General features: G+C 37.3%; 1 pseudogene; it reads right to left on the bottom strand.

The window, feature by feature from the left end:
- Positions 1 to 262: 262 nt before the first annotated feature.
- On the bottom strand, positions 263 to 17,643 carry LOC118729650 (annotated as a pseudogene).
- Positions 17,644 to 18,278: the final 635 nt, after the last annotated feature.

Here is an 18,278-nt window from a genome sequence, read left to right as displayed (position 1 = left end):
TTTTTAGTCCTCTATGTAAGTGTTTGGAAGTCACTTATGTTTATGAAGCTATTAACACTTTTCTACAGCAGTAACTGCACACCAGGAAGGCTGAGACAAACACAAATCAGGGAATGGAGCTTTCCCACAGCTGCAGTGTGAGAAGGCTATAAACAGTTGATTGAATGCACATGAATGGGTTTCTTTGCTGGAGGAAACCCCAGTGGAATAAGGAATGGAGATGTGGTCAAAGGTTTCTGGAGGGAGGAAACCCTGTATGCAGTTAATTTCCTGCCCCTTCGGCCACAGCACATGCTTCTCCTGCACGGTCTGATGTCCATGATGCCAGGCTGTCCCTAAGCTCCTGCGTGATGAAGGTGCTGACTCTGTATGCATCTTCAGTGCTAATGAAACAAGGTGTTAGCCAGGGTGCACGCTAGCTAGCGTGGGGTTATTAAGGATCTCATAGTAAAATGCAGAAAAGTTAAGAGCCAGACCTAGGTAAACTGGATGTGTGGTCTGCATCTCTTTCTTGCTTACATCAAAAGCTTCTTGGTAAGCTCCTTGGAAATTATCTTTTTCAATCATCACCACATGCAATGTCTGTGTTGCATGCAGATGGACCTCAGTTTAGACTCCACTTTCTCCCAGTAGTCTTTAACCAACTGCAACAGTCCTCAACCGGCTGCAACAGTTCTTAACCAGCTCCCACATCTTGTCGGAGATGTCAGTTTTCTGCTGGATGCTCCCGAGACCCTCCAGGCAGACCTGTGTCCCTGTCCCTGCTTGTAGGCCACTGAGAGCAGGTTGTGCTTTTCGTGGGACAGCTCGCACCTGCTCCTTAGTGCAGGTGGCCAGGTGGTGGTAGAGCCGGGCCTGTTTCACCAGCAGGCCAGCTTCCCCTTCTGGGTGAGCTCTGTCTTCTCCCAGGAGAAGCACTGGCCAGGATGGAGGAGGCCTGTGGAGAGCCTTCTTTTCTCCACGTGGATGTGAGAGTCAAGTCCCTCTGTATTAAAACACATAATTAGAAACACAATTCACATAGTATAAGAAAACACCAGATTTTAATCCAGTTTTTAAAAAAAATTATTTAATTACAAATCCCATACAAAATTATTACTTATGTTGACAGAGTAAAACCATACAAAATAAGACCTACTTATCACTGCGAAAAGTTGAAAAAGGGCCTTAGCTGGTTTGGTGTAGTGGATAGAGTGTCAGGCTGCGGACTGAAGGGTCTCTGAATTCCTGTCTAGGACACATGCCCAGGTTGCAGGCTGAATCCCCAGTGTGGGGCGTGCAGTTGGCAGTTGATCAGTGATTCTCTCTCATCACTGGTGTTTCTCTTTCTCTCTTTCTCTCCTTCTTCTCTGAAATAAAAATAAATAAATAAAATAAAAATTGAAAAGAGTAAAAATAAATGAAAATGTGACTGATTTGGATCTCTCTATGTCTCTTTACCTATCTATATCTACAGTTATGTATCATATATATATATATATATATATATATATATGTATATGTATATATACACACACAATATATATCCCCATAATCCCAGCAATACATCTGAAAATGCATATCATTGCCTTCTTTCTTTCTTAAGTGGATTTGGTAAACAAGACAAGGCAAAGAGAAATCCCTTAGCTCTAAATCCTGACCACTCTCCCTTTTTATAGAATTCTGTGAAAATTAGGTGAAAGTAATAATAATAATCAGACAGAAATCTGAAATTTCTTTTAATTTGGAGTAAAGTAGATGGTTAGATTAAGCAGAAATTCTGGGTATACATGCACAAATCTAAAACATCCTAATAACAGAAGCTGTGCATAAAGATTGTGTTTTTCCAAGAGGCATGGGATACCACTTTACTAAGCATTTTTCTGCATGTCTATTGGGAGGATAACTGGAGAGTGAAGACAAAATTATCATAATCACCCAGAGCTAATTATCTCCTTCAGTAAACAGGAATTTAGCAAAAAGCAAGTTAAATGAGAAAATAGATAAGGCAAAATACTCTAAGGAAGGATGAAGGCCAGGGAAATTGAGTACCCCAGGAACTCAGATGAAGTTCTCTCTCCAGATGGGCCCTAACAATACCGTGGTCCCCAAACCATGTGGTACCAGCTGTTTCCTTCAAAAACTATAAATGGAATGGGAATGGCTGAGAATGAGTCAGTGAGAAGTGAGGAGTGAGGAGTTAGGGAAGTAAAATACTATAAGGCAGTTGCCACTACTGAAGAGAATCTTTAGGAGACCCTCAAATATGAAGTAAAAATTCAGACTTAAGTCATATGTTCTACATGAATGCAAGAGTAATTTTCCCGTGTGTTCAGGAAGGAGTGGAGAACTATATAAGGACAACTACCATTTAAGGAGAAAATCAATTGCTCACTAAATAGCCAGGTTATATGCTAGAAGTTTGGAATGTATGTATATAAAAGCATAAGCGACCATTACAACCTGTTCACCTTTCCACTGTTCGATCACTATGACACACTGACCACTAGGGGACAGACACTCAATGAAGTAGCTGCCCCCTAGTGGTCAGTGCACTCCCACAGCAGGAGTGTTGCTCAGCAGGAATCGGAGCTCATGGCTGGTGAGCCAGCTGAGGCAGCTGGAGCCTCTCTTGCCTCTGAGGCAGCACCACCAAGCAATGGCTGAGGTAGCAGGCGCAGCAAGGCCAGGATGAGCATGAGCAGCATGGCACCTGGCCCCGGCTCCGGCTCCTCCCTGGCCACCTGCTACTTTACACATTGCTACATCCCCCAATTGTGAGAGGGTTTAGGCCAGGCTGAGGGACCCCACCAGTGAAAGAATCTGAGCACCAGGCCTTCAGTATTTAATAAAGCAACATTGGTCTAGGAATGAATTATAGATGAATCAAAAATTGTTCATTTGTAACATCAAATTGTTCATATTGTAATCATCAAGGAATTCATATTCTGAAGGTATCTGTTGTATTAAGATTATTTTATAAGTTAATATAAATTATATACTCACACACATGAATAAACATCAAAGAAAAAAGATTAAACAGACATTTGGGTTGAAGTACACATCTGCTAGCAGTGGAGATATTTTATGTGTGCTAAATTGCATCTGCCTCTTATTTTTCTCTAGATAGTAAATACTATAAGTAAAAAAGGGTATTTTACTAATTAAAATAATCATCAGATTGTGAATTTTTATTTTTGCAACCCCAAATGTATTTATTTCATGTTTTCATGTGATAAAAAAATCTGACAAAAACTATATTTTGTATATCCAAAGTGGGATTTACCTGTATAGTATATTTATAATGATTACCTATTTCTGCATACTAGTTATTAAAATAATTGTGTTAGGATAAATTGTGTTATTGACTAATAGCACTATCTTTATTGTTGTTATTAGTAAGAAGATGCTAATTGGAATCACTTTCTGATTATGTACATACATATTTTATATTTACATAAGTAGATACATTTTTTTCTTAACAATACAAAGAATAAAAAAAAAGTCATGAGTTATTTTCAGCTGTGGAAACCTGGAAAACAAAAACAAACTGAATGACCAAGATCTGAAGAATGGTGCACAGATTTAAAAGGGGTGCAGGAACTTAAAAAATTAAGTAGGCATTGCATATATATATTTTTGTAGCTGACATTTATTACATTTGCATATTGTTCATTTCTTGAAATATTGAGTTTATTTTGAAGTTGGTAAAATAATTTATTAAAATAACAATGAAAATTTTAAATTTCAGGAAATAAGCCAAAAGTATGTAGAGGTTTTGTGGAAATATACTTGATACCAAAATTATTCACAAGGAAAATAGGAAAATACCTTTTTGATTAAATGGCAATTTTCATGAATAACATATTTATTTTATTGTTAAGCATATATATGACAGCATTTGATAGACAATACCAAATTTCTCAATTTTTCACCATTCTTATCTCCAACAGCTTCCTGTTTATTTAGCCATGAAATGAAGTGAAGAATATTATATTTGTAATATAAAAATATAATTTTAAATATTGGAATAGGTACTTATTTTTACATGCAACATTTTTTGCATGAAATATATGGCTTCCAAATGTTGTGTAAAAGATCCATTTTTTTGGCATAGACATATAGGTAATTTAGAAGATTTTAGTGTATACTACACTACTATCATTCAGGCTATTTACTAAAAACATTGCTTTTATTTCCTAGGAGCTCCTAAATTTCTCTTGATATGTTTATTTATAAGTCAAATTTAAGTCACCAGTTAGTTTAATTTTTTAATAAAGGGCCTTTAGAAACCTAAAGTTAATATTATAAAAACCAATATTACATAGTTCAAAACGTATTTAAAATTACAGCATAAATTACATTTGTTTAATATATATTAGTACCATAAATACAATTTATTCAATATTTATTTACTTTATGATGAGGAATTGTATTGGAGATAATAGCATGAAATAAAAATGTGTGATGACTATACATTTCATCTCAATAGTGTAATTTTTTAAAAAGAATATATTTGTAGAGTTACTTCTACCTAATACTAGTTGAGGATTTTTAAAATATAACCAATAGGATAGTCTCTGAAAGAACTCTTAATATTTAACATTTTATTTCTTTTATAAGAAAATGAATGCTCTTTTTCTCCAGAAGAAATCTTGTAAATTATGTAGCTTGAAATTGAGGTGTGTTTTTTCCCCAAATGCTAATGGCATCTTTCTAACACAGCTTCTAATAAGACTGTGTCTTTATCAAAGCACTTATTCATAATTGAAAGTACACCTTATTTGACATCTGTGTAAAATATATACCTTTAAAAATTTATCTTTATTGTTGAAAGTTTTACAGATAATCCCTCCTTTTCCCAACACCTCCCCCCAATTGACAACCTCCTCCCCACTGCCACCCGCTTCCAGGCCTTCGCCACATTATTATCTGTGTCCTGGGTTTTATGTATATGGGATTTACATATACAGTTATCTCTTCCTGCCCCGCCCACCTCCCTCTAGGAATCTTCAGTCTGTTTCCATTCTTCCACGTTTCTGGCCTTATTGTATTTGTCAATTTATTTTGATCACTAGTGGCCAGGTGCATGAAATTCATGCATGTTGGGGATAGGGTGTCCCTCAACCCAGTCTGCACCCTCTTTCATCTGGGACCCCTCAGTGGGTCTGACTGCCAGTTTAGGTTCAATCCTGCAGACAATAGGACATCCCTCTCACAATCCGGGACCACTGGCTCCTAACCACTCACCTGCCTGCCAACCTGATCGCCCCCTAACTACTTCCCTTCTGGCCTGATTGACTCCTAACTATTCTATTGCTAGACTGATCACCCCTAACTGCCCTCCCCTGCTGGCCTGATTGCCCCCAGGCTTTTATTAGAATAGATAATATACATATTCCAATGTTCAGATGTTTCCAGCAGGGAAAGCCTATTATGCAAGAAGAGTAGGCCTTCCTTTCCTCAGCTACCAACACTGGCTTCCATCTGGCACCCAGGAGGAGCTCCCCTCTCAGCCCTGGCTTCTACCAGAAAGAGGTCCAGTCTAATTATCATATTATGCGTTCATTATTATAGATACATAAACTCTCAGGGCAATTGCTTAAAATTTCTTGAAGCAAATAATGGAAATCAATTGTAAAGTTCTGAGAATCCCAGAAAGTCCCAACTCTGATGGCATTATATGGCTAGATCAAAGTCCTTGACATGCCCTAACTGCAGTTTCCAGTCTGCATTACCTATACTCCTTCCTCACCTTTGCTTATTTCAGAATGGCAGCTTGCCGATAATTGTCAAGGTCTCCTAGAAAGTGCCTAGGCTGGAGCAGCATTCACTTTCCTTTGAAGATGTACACATACCATTTTGTCACATTTCCAGCTCCTTCTTTTACCTGCTAGTATTTTTGTGATGGTTGTCCCAGCTTTCAGAGCTGAACGGAAACTTTCTACCCAGAAAATTGTGTATTCAGACCCTGAGTCTACCTCTCATCTGGAAAATAAAGTTTTAAAAAAGCACACATCTATTTTATATAGATAGGGATAAAGTGTCTAATGTGTCAATAATGCTTAAAGGTGATGGATCAGTACAATAGCAAAGAGCTTATCCTTTTTGGGTGAGTCTGGTTTCCAGGGAGTTGGGGCCCTTAAGGGTGTGTCACCTAGTTTCCTAGGTGAATTGTCCCACCTGTCCGGGTGTGTGTGTGGGGGGGAAGGGTGATGGCCCTCTAACCTGGCACTAATGGCTGCACACCGCTGGGCCACAATCTGTGTCCAGGAAGGAGCGAGTCTCTGTGCGCGAGTGAAAGTGGTGCCACCCACAGGTGGCAGACACATCTGAAGCCTGCAGTTGCCCTCCTCTCTCTCCTTGGAATTCCTCCAGAGGAGGCAGAAGAGCTGCTTGCAGCTGTGCTGGTCTTCTTTGTGTGTCCATTCTCCACCACCTGCAACCCTATGTGGGCTTGGCACTCCATCCACACACAGTGCACTGTCCTCCCAATCCCTTTCCTATCCTTGTCCGTTGCCTACGAGGCCAGGGTGGGGCTGAGGGGACTGGATGCTGCCATCTTTTGGCTATGGATGCTGCCATTTTATGATGGAGTGACTGTTAATTTGCATATTGCATTTTTATTAGATAGGATTAGATTCCACATGTAAGTGAGATCATGCAATATTTGTCTTTTGCTGACTGGCTTATTTCACTTAGCATAATACTCCTCAGGGTCCCACCATTTTGTTTCAAAGGGTAAGAGATCCTTCATTTTTACAGATCCATATATTCTGTTGTGTTAATGTACCACAACTTTTTTTTATACCACTTATCTACTGATGTGCACTTCCCCATCTTGGCTATAACACTTCTATGAACATTAGGGTGCATATATTCTTTCTGATTGGTGTTTTAAGCTTCTTAGGATATATCCTAAGTGGGATAACTGAGTCAAATGGCAGTTTCATTTTTTATTTTTTAAGGAAACATCGTATTGTTTTCCATAGTGACTGCACCAGTCTGCACTTCTACCATCAGTGTACTAGGGTTTCCTTTTCTCCACACCCTTGCCAGAACTTGTTTATTGATTTATTGATGGTAGCTAATGCAGCAGGAATGAGGTGGTACCTCAGTATCATTTTAATTTGGATATCTCTGATGATTAGAAAAGCTGAGTATTTTTTTCATATGATTCTTAGCCATTTGCATGTCTTCTTTGGAGAAGTGTCTAGGTCCTCTGTCCATTTTTTAACTAAATTGTAATTGCTTAGGATCTGGGTTTCTCAGTGTGTTTTATAAGTAATTTATATATTTTAGAAATTAACTCCTTATCAGATATATCATTGGTAAATATGTTCTTCCATCATAACTTTCCTTTTCATCTTAATGGTGGTTTCATTTGCTGTGCAGAAGCTTTTTTTATTCTGATGTAGTCCCATTTGTTTATTTATTTTTATTTGTTTCCCTTGCCCTAAGCATTGTATCAGTGAAAATTCTGCTACATAAGATGTCTGATATTTTGCTTCCTATGTTTTCTTCAAGGATTTTTATGATTTCACAGCTTACATTTAAGTCTTTTAACCATTTTGAGTTTATTCTTGTGTATGGTGTAAGTTGCTGGTCTAGTTTCATTTATTTTCATGTACCTGTCCAGTTTTCCCAACACCATTTACCAAAAAAACTGTCTTTACTCCGTTGTATGGTCTTGTGCCCTTTGTGAAATACTAATGGTGCATAATGGTGGGGTTGATTTCTGGAATCTCTGTTCTGTTGCACTGATCTATATTCCTGTTCTTGTGCCGGTACCATACTGTTTTGATTACAGTCTCTTTGTACTGTAGCTTGATATCCAGTATTGTGATCCCTCCAGCTTTGTTCTTCTTTGGCTATTTGGCCTCTTTTTTTTTTGGATGAACACCCCCTAGACAAATGGACTTGACTCCTCCATCAGGCATGCCTCACCCTGTATCCCTGTATCAGCAGATCCCACTGTGACCTAATACCACAGACACATGGATGAACTTGCCACAACCCAGCACACCTAAACTGGTGCCACCAGAAGGTTGAACTCCTGGTTGTGATGCATCACAAACCATCACCACCAGATACACATACCTGCCCACACACACCTGGTGCTGTGGACTACAGAACTGCTAAAATGGGAGACAAAGAAACAACCCTGAAATTAAAGAAATGGAGGAATCACCAGAAAAGAAAGTAAAGGAAATGGAGGCAAGCAATTTGTCAGATAAAGAATATAAGATAATGGTTATAAGTGTACTTAAACAACTTAGGGACATCAAGTCACCAATATGGACTTGGTAGCAAAGTGACAGCACTATTATTTGTTCAGGGTCTCAGTGTTTCAGGATGGCTGGTCTGTGAGTCCGGGGACATTGGGTCATGGTGGCTGGGCCAGAGCCCCACATCAAGGCTCTGGGGCCAGTCAACCAGGGGTGCCAGGATGGGTGTGCCTGGAAGGGGTGGCAGGACCATGCATCCTGGGGGGCCAAAGTTAAGGAGGTAAGGAGGTTTGGGCCCCACTCTGGTGAAGGGTATTGCAAGGTGGCTCTCCAACAGAGTAATTCTTGAAAGGGCTGTTCGACAATCATGACAAAGTCTTCCTTGATGAGATAGCTGAGTACACTTCTTTTTCTATACCACACAGACTATTGCAAAGCAAATGACAAAAATGTTGGCATTGGCTTTGAATGCTTTTACTGTATTGTTGTCTATATTTTAGTGTGAAGGTGTATGTATGTGCTAAAGGTTTTTCTATGAAAGTACTCTTTATTAAGACCATTTTAGTAAATTGAGAGGTAAATTTTAATAATTGACATTCAGGATTTTTTATTTAATATATTGTTTTTATTTAAATCTTTTACATCTCTATGTTCTTTACTTCAGAGGTTGTGTAAATCTAAAATTTATTATGATGTATTTAAAAGAACTCATCACTAAAACAATGTGGTTGACATTCCTTTGAAAATACATTTTACATTATTGATTCCAATTTTTAATGTTTATAGGAATATTTCATTTTTTAATTTTTACTTCAGATTTGATAATTGATATTTTTGTAAGTATATTTTTATTCTATCTACATTTATAAATTTAATTACATATATTGTTCACAATAAGTCTCAGATTATCTTCTGTGTATGGATGGATAAGCCACTTGCTAGACCAAAAATTTACTATTGCTTAGGATCACAAAAGTATAGTTTATGTTAACATATAAAACATAAATATGTTAGAAATGATTTTTGTTCAGAATAAATGAGAATAATTTCTGTAAAGCTGAAAAATTGCAAAGCTACACTTTTATTGTAGATCTTAAACTTTATATCTCATGGACCCTGAGACTCTCTACTAGGTGGTCATAAAATCAAAACTTTTTTATGATACTAAGAATTACTTGCCTTTTTTATTGTGTTATATTTCCCTGGATATGCAAAAGCAGTAGCAGGTACCTTCTTGGTGGCTTAGAATACAGTATATACTGTATATATAGAGAGGGCCTATTATATACGCAGCTTAAAAATAAACATTTCACTTAATGTTATTTTGAAGCAGAGACAAAAACTATTATTTTTAAATCTTCAGATTGAATACAGATTTGTTGTTAATTTCCTTAATATCAATTTTTGAGTATTATTTAAATATTTGTGAGGAAATGTATTTTTGCTTCATGACAAATTATGATAGCATTTTCTAGGAAAAGTACATAAGACCTGGTTTAAGTTGCAAGTTCAAACATGTTTTTCTTCCAATGGTCAGACATTTTTATTTGAAAAGTAAGTTGACAGAAAATCTATGATTATCCAGTCCTGTGTATTTGGCAGATATTTTCTTAAAATGAGCAAGGTGAAACTGACACTTCATAAAAAATAACCACGGTGTTTGCTTTCAGTAAGAAAATAGGAGCTTTTAAGCTTCTCAATACTTGACTTTTCTGACATGATCAATAATGATATTGATAAATTTGAATTTTAATAATGTACAATATATTGCAGTCCATAATGTGTAATAATTTAGGATATCTGCTAATTCAGCAAAACATCTTCCTACCTCAACTTTGATAAAACTAAAAAATTAAATGTGCATTTGTAGTTAAAATAGAATATCTTTTTATTAGAAGTTGAAAAATACATTAAAGGTTTATAGCTTTCTAGCAATATCATTTTTTCTTTGATAAAATGTAGAGATAGATTGTTAATATGTTTCTCTAAAATATATCAACTATTTAACAGAAAATTAAAACTGAAATTGATAATCAGTTCCTAAATGTAATTTACTTTGGTTTTATTTTGTTTCATGTTTTTATTTTTTTAAAGGATTAATTGATTAGGATCTGGGCTTCTCAGTGAGAAAAAAAAATACTGTTAATGTTTTAATTAATTAATCATCTAGATATATTGCCATCTGCGAACTACTTCATCCATCAACAGCAGATTACATATTTTTCTCAAGCTCACATGAAACATTGACCAAGATAGATCACATTCTGGGCCATATAACATGCCTTTACAAGTTTAAAAGAACAGAAATCATACAATGTAGTCTCAGAACATTATGAAAACAAACTAGAAAATAATAACCAAAAGATAACTGTAACACCCCCATATCCTTGAGGTTTGAATAATACATGTAAAAATACAGTTTTAAATAATACATGTAAAAAAAGTATCAAGACAAATTACAAAATGTGTTGAAATAAGTGAAAACACATCTTAACAAAATTTGTGGATTCAATTAAATGCATATGTTAGAAATGCATATATAGAAGCATCTATTGAATGCACATATTAGAAAAGAAGATGGAAAATCATACATCTAGATTTTCACTTCATATACACATTAAATGAAAAAGATGTATATGCAAAATATTAAGAAGAAAATAAATAATAAATATCACAGCAGAAATCAATAAATATGAAAATAAGAAATAATAGACAAAATTAACAAAACCAAGAGTTATTTCTTTGAAACAATAAATAAAATCAATATGTCTCTAGCCAAACTAAGAAAAAAAAAGAAAAAATTATTAAAATAAAAGATGAAAGAGAGGACATAACTCAATTTCCCAGCCATTAAAAGAATAAGAATGCATGGTATTGTATGACCACAAATTTGATTACCCAGGTTAAATGAGCCAACTCTATAGAAGACAGTTTTCCCATAGACTTGCAAAAAAAGAGAGAAGAAAGGAAGAAAGCACTAGACCCAGATGAGTAATTTAAGAAATAAATTTATTAATTATCTGCAAGGTATTTTTCAGAAGATTAAAGCAATGGGAATATACCTAAATCATTCTAAGAGGCCGGCATTATTTTATTCCAAAACTGGACAGATATATAACAAGAAAAGAAAACTACAGATCAATTTCTTTCACAAAACCTGATGTAAAAATCCTTAATTAAAAACTAGCAAATTTAAGTAAATATTGTATAAAAATAATTATTTACCCACAATATTTAAATTTATTCCAGGTATGAAAGGCTGGCTCAACATTTAAAAATTTATGTAATCCATCACATCAGCAGGAAGATAATACAAATCACATGATCATATCAATAGATGCAGAAAATGTATTTGACAGAATCCAACACTATTAATGATGAAATTCTTTGTAAACTAGGGAAACTTCCTCAACTAAGGAATATCTACAAAAATTTACAGTTAATATCATACTTGATTGTGAGAAAATCAATGCTTTCTGAATAAGATCAGAAATAAAGCAAGAACATTACCCTTCACCATTATAGTGGAAGTCCTAGCTAATACAGCAAGACTAGAACATAAAACAAAATATACAATGAATGGAAGAGAAGAAATAACATGTTTTGTTCATTTATGAAATAAATTTTTGTCTATTATAGAAAATTCAAGAGAGTTGATTTAAAATCTCCTAAAACTTATAAACATCTATAGTGCAGTTGAAGAATAGCAGGTTTACATACAAGAGTATGTAAACTTTCCCATATGTTAGAAATAAACTAGTGAAATTTAAAATTGAAAATATAATATTATTTACATTAGCACTTCAAATATGAAACATTTTTTAAGAAATAGGTATTATTTCTTTAAAAATTATATACCAGATCTATATGAAGAAAAGTATAAAAATCCGATGAAAGAATAAAAAACTAAATTAATGGATAGTTATGCTATGTTCATGAATAGGAAGACTCAACATTGTTAAGATATCAGATTTTCCAACTTGATCTATAAATTTAAAACAATCCCATTCAAAACCATAGCAGGTTATTTTGTGAATACTGACACACTATATCTAAAGTTTCATAGAGAGGTAAAAGACTCCAATAAGTCAACACAATATTATAGAAAAACAAAATTAGAGAACTGATATTACATAATTTTAGTACTTATAATAAAGCTACAATAATCATGACAATGTTGAATTGCTAAATATTAGACACATGGCTCAATGGAGAGCCAAGAAATAGATACACATAAATGTAGTTAATTGGGTTTTTACAAAGGAGCAAAGGCAATACAACAGAAGAAATATAGTCATTCTAGCAAATGATGCTGAAACAAGCATTCACATGCCAAAAAAAAAAAAAAATGTAATTAATCTAGACAAAGCCTTTTTCTCTTCATAAAATTAATTCAAAATATATCACAGAATCAGATGCATACAGACAACATATTATCTCTTAAGAGATAACATAGGAGAAAATCTCATAATCTTAAATTGGTGATGACTTTTTGGATATAACATCAAAAATATGATTTATGAAAGAAACAATTGATAAGCTGTATACTATCTAATAAAAAGGTGATATGCAAATTGACCATCACTCTAATACACAAGATGGCCGCCCCATGTGGTCAAAGATGGCTGTACCCATGTGGACACAAGATGGCCACCACAAGATGGCCAGCAGAGGAGGGCAATTGTGGGAGATCAGGACAGCAGGGGAGGGCAGTTGGGAGGGACCAGGCCTGTAGTGAAGGACAGTTAAGGGCAACCAGGCTGGCAAGGGAAGGCAGTTAGGGGTAACCAGGCTGGAAAGGAGGGCAGTTAAGGGTGTCCAGGCCAGCAAAAGAGGGTAGTAGGTGTGACCAGGCCTGCAGGGGAGAGCAGTTGTGGGGGACCAGGCCTGCAGGGGAGGACAGTTATGGGGGACCAGGACTGCAGGGGAGGGCAGTTGGCCCCAACAGGGGAGGGCTTTAGGAAAGGGCAGTTGGGGGTGACCACGCCTGCAGGGGAGGACAGTTGGGGCCTACCAAGCTGGCAGGGGAGGGCAGTTAGTGGAAACAAGGCTGGCAAGGGAGGGAAGTTAGGAGTTACCAGGCCAGTAGGGGAGAGCTGTAAGGGGCAATCGGGCTGGTGGGGGAGCAGTTAGGCATAGGTCAGGCTGACAGGGGGGATGACAGGGGAGTGGTTAGGGGGTGATAAGGCTGGCAGGCAGAAGTGGTTCGGGGCAATCAGACAGTCAGGCAGGCAGGTGGTTGGGAACTAGCAGTCTTGGATTCTGAGAGAGATATCTGACTGCTTGTTTAGGCCCAAACCCACCAGGATAGGGTCTAAACGGGTAGTCAGACATCTGTAGAAGGGTCCCTGATTGGAGAAGGTAAAGGCTGGGCTAGGGCAAATATACCCCCTGCTCCCATGCATGAATTTCATGCACCAGGCCTCTAATTTAATCATAATTTTAAACATTAGCTCCATGAAAGATACTGTTAAGAATGAAAAGGTAGTTCTAGCTGGTTTTCCTCAATGGATAGACCATCAGCCTACAGATTGAAGGTTTCCAGGTTGGATTCCAGTCAAGGTCACATGCCTGATTGCAGGCTTGATTCCCACTGGGGAATATGCGGGAGGCAGCCAATCAATGATTCTCACTCATCATTGATGGTTGTATCGCTCTCCTCTTTTCCCTTCCTCTCTGAAATCAGTACATATATATATAAATATATGAATGAAAAGATAAGTCACACTGATAGAAAATATTTGCACAAATATATCTGTACTAGAGTTCCCTTTTCTCTACATTCTATCCAACAATTGTTGTTTGTTGATTAATATCTGTAGCCATTCTGACAGGTGTGAGGTGATACCTCATTGTAGTATGTAGTATATTGTAATATGTACTATGTAGATATATTCTAAGAAGTACATCTGCAGTATGCTGTGTTAAGTGATTTAAATAATACAAAGTGATTTTTCTTTTCAACCTACAAAAGATCTAATTATAAAACATGTTGCTTAGAATCATGTTAAATTTTAATTATCACTATTGCTACTAAAGTGGTTTCCAATGACCTTTTTTCACGTGTCAGCGCTCATAAGAAACAGGTATCAGATCAAATGGCACAAAAGCTAAATTGATTTTCTTAAGTTTCTATCACCTTCGACAACACAGCCATAATATAGAATGATTGGTTTTCATTACATTAATTTAATGCAATTATATTAAAGTTACATAAAGAGCCAGGATTAAAAAGGATAATTTTAAAGTGGTTTCTGCTTACTTCAAGTCTATCATTTTTCTTTGTGATTGTTCAATGAAGAAGACATTGAAAAGATCTTTTTTTTCTAAATGGTAATGAAACATAACAATGTACTGTTGAGATAAAAAGTTAGAAATTGATTTTTATAGGAAATAATGAAACAAATGGTAGCACTTTAAAGTTTAATTTTAGGTACTATGAAAGAATCATATGTTCTTATCACCAGCATCTGTTAATGATGGTGATCAGGTTAAGTATTTTTTTCAATAAATAAAAATATTTTGAATTGCTGCATTTTAAGTAGGTGGAGGCCATTCACTAAACTAACCACAATGTGCTTTTTGTTTTGCTTTGAAGATCTCGGCTAGGGATTTCTAAAATGTGCAATTTATCACTCATGTTAAAAATAAATTTAAGAATGCTCATAAATTTTGCATTTCTTAGCATTTTTAACCTATTCTAAGGCATATTTAGGTTTAAAATAATTTTATTATGAACATTAAGTGATCAAAATAATAGATTGCTTTAGACATTTGTCAATTTAAATTAGTACTATGATGTTCTGAGATTTTACACAGGTTATTCAAACTATTAATACTAAGCATGAATGGCACTGTGCTCTATGACACTGTAACTAAGGAATTATGCCCACTTCTTTGGTGATTTTAGATTTACATGAAGCAGACCCAAAGAATTTTCTATTGATTTTGAACTAATGAGTTTATTTTCAGATCTAGAGTTCCCTAGATCTGATGAAAAGTTTCAGGACAATTGGAAACATGAAAACTTAAGATTTTGATGACTCGTAGTTTGCTTGCTTGCAGAGTGCACTCTGGCATCTATGCAGGCTTCTTCAAAAGGGTAGGAGGTGATTCTGTGTAAATGAGGAGGGATGTAATGGTTGAAGAGATCCTGTTTTATGGTTAGTATCTATAGTATATATATAAAACCCTAATATGCAAATAGACTGAACTGCTGAACAACTGAATACCCAGTCGCTATGACATGTGCTGACCACCAGGGTGCAGGCGTGGAATTTGGTGGGCATTGGCAGCAGGTGGCAGAGTGTGGAATATGGCAGGTTCAGCTGTGGCAGGATAGTGGAGCCGGTGAGTGGGGGCACCAGATCAAGGCAGGGTGCTGGTCGCTGTCATCAAGACAAGCCTCTGGTGGTTACTGAAAATTCTTTGTTTCCATATGCCATGGTCCCAACCTGGCACTTGATGGCATTAGTGGGTGCAAGTGGCAACTGCCAGGCCCAATCATCCCCGAGGGCTTCTTCACCTCCCCCTGCTCCGGAGGGGTGATCAGGGCTGGCAGCCACTTCTCGTACCCACTGTTGGTGCTGGTCCCATTAGCACCCACAGCTGGCACTGGAGCTGCTGCTCGCATTTACTGCCGCTCGCATTTAGTGCCCACCACTGGTCCCAATCTCTTGGTACTGTCAGCAGGTCCGAGCATTGGCTGCCAGCTCTGATTGCCTGTGAGGGCTTCTCCACTTCCCTCTGCTCCTGAGGGGCGATTGGGGCAGCAGCAGGTGCTAGCAGGGCCAACTGTCAGTGTGTGGGAGTGGTGGCCAGGGGAGCAGGGTTACCAGCAGATATGGGACAGGGGGTCGCATAGTGAGAGGGGCCAGAGGTTGCAGAGGATGAGCTCCTTACAACTTTCCAACCAAGTCTCCTGTGCTTCCCAACACACCTTTAGGACAAGAAAGTAAAATAGTTGTTTGTATGTTGCTTTACAGAATAGTTATTTGAAAAAAAAATTGTTTATGATTATGGTTTTATATGAGTAGAAAGAAATAGAAAATTGAGATACCATTGCATTATGGTTATTTTAATATAACCTTAAAAAAGAACAATACAATTCCATGTCTTTGTACTTTTATGGTGCATCTGTTGGAGAAGCCTTATTTTCCATTAACTCACCCATCTGTCTTTCCCCATGTTATCACCAAAGCAGTTGAGCTCAAAGAGAGGAAACTCCATACATAACAAAGTAAATGGATTCTATTCTAAATTAATAACCATTGTTTTGAAATCTTCCCTATTATGGTACAGAAATATTGTATATATTCCCCCTTCAGTGGTGATTTAAAATATTCTTAATTTTGTTTGCAGGTGCAGATGTATTACATCTTTACATATTGGTAAAGATAACAAAGGCCCAGACATATAAAAAAAATAGTAATTTATCACTTATACTGTATGCAAGATCATGCCATAGGAGTTGTGGGATGGTAGGAGACACAGGCAGTGATTAAACTATCACACAAATAAATTTCAGTTATATATTATAAGCTTATAAAGAAGAATCACTTAAAATTGTGAAACCAATGAACCCCTTGTTGCAGTTTACAGAGAAAAATTCCCCAAGAAAATGAATGTTTTGCTGAGATTTGAAAATTAGTAATTAATTAGGCGTAGATCCTAACAGAATGTATCCTATTAGGAAACAATGTAAGGAGGCCAGGAAGGCAGGAACTAAAAAAGGAGGAGCTTCATGAAGTTGCTGTTAATCCAGAACCAGGTGGCTTAGTCTTGACCCATTTTTTCTCAGAATTCTAAGAAAAAAGTGAAACCTTCATGTGTTCTTAGTGAGGAGGGGAATGATTCATATTCATTCTGATGCAATCATGTTTAACTGACTTAGCCCAATAAGGCTTCCCCCTTAAGCTGCTGCTCTCGTGCCAGTGCCATCCTGGGCATCCTATCATCAAGTATGCTTCTTTTCATTCAGAGGTGGGATTTTCTCCCAGGGATGCCTGTTTTTGCTGTTTTCAGTTTGTTTTTGAATTTCCCCCCTTATCTATCTATATATATATAAAACCCTAATATGCAAATAGACTGAACAGCAGAACAACTGAACAACTGGTCGCTATATCATGTGCTGACCACCAGGGGCATACATAGAACATAGTGGGCATTGGCCATGGCAGGATGGCAGAGCAGGCGAGTGGGATCACTAGACCCAGGAGAGGTGCTGGTTGTTGTCATCGAGGCAAGCTTTTGGTGGTTACTGAAAATTCTCTGCTTGCATGTGCTGTGGTCCCACCCAGTGCTTGTACCCGCTACCAGCGGCGGCCCGGTTTGCACCTGCTATTAGCACCAGAGCCACCATTTGCACCCACTGCCAGTGCTCACCCTGCTTACACCCACAGCTGGTGCTGGAGCTGGAGCTTCCACTCTCACCCATTACTAGTGCTCAGTACCAGTCCTAATCTCTTGGTGCCATCAGCGAATGTGAGCTGTGGCTGTCGACCCTGATCACCCCTGAGGGCTTCTCCACATCCTGTGCTCCTGAGGGGTGATCAGGGCAGCAGCCTCTGTTTGCACCTGCTGCTGGTGCTGGCCCCAATTGCTTTGCGTCATTGGTGGATGTGAGTGCAGCTGGTGCTTTCAGCACATGGCCAGCACAGTCAGCATGTGGAAGCGGTGGTGGTGGGAGTGGGGTTGCTGGCAGAGAGGGAACTGGGGACCACAGCAAGAGGGGCCAGCCGGGGGCATGGAGACCCACCCCTGTGCCACCACAGCCTTGCAGCCCACAGTTTCTTTCAAGGTTCACGAATTTGTGCACTAGGGCCCTAGTATATTATAATGTTATACTGGCTATAAAGTGCAATAAAATAAGATTTGAAATATTTTACATTATATTTACAATATATAATGTAAGCTTTTCTTTCTTCCTTTTGCCTTTCACTTCTAGCCCCTATAAGTAGGCTCAAATCCAGATCTGAGAATATAGAGTAATCACCAATAGAAAATGTTTTGTTTTTAAAATAAAAATTAGACTATTCTCATGCTATTTTAATCACATAAAATCAAATAGTA

Source organism: Pipistrellus kuhlii, unplaced genomic scaffold (assembly GCF_014108245.1).
Source record: "Pipistrellus kuhlii isolate mPipKuh1 unplaced genomic scaffold, mPipKuh1.p scaffold_m20_p_3, whole genome shotgun sequence".
Classification (NCBI taxonomy): Eukaryota; Metazoa; Chordata; class Mammalia; order Chiroptera; family Vespertilionidae; genus Pipistrellus; species Pipistrellus kuhlii.
This window is presented reverse-complemented; position numbering and strand designations above follow the sequence as displayed.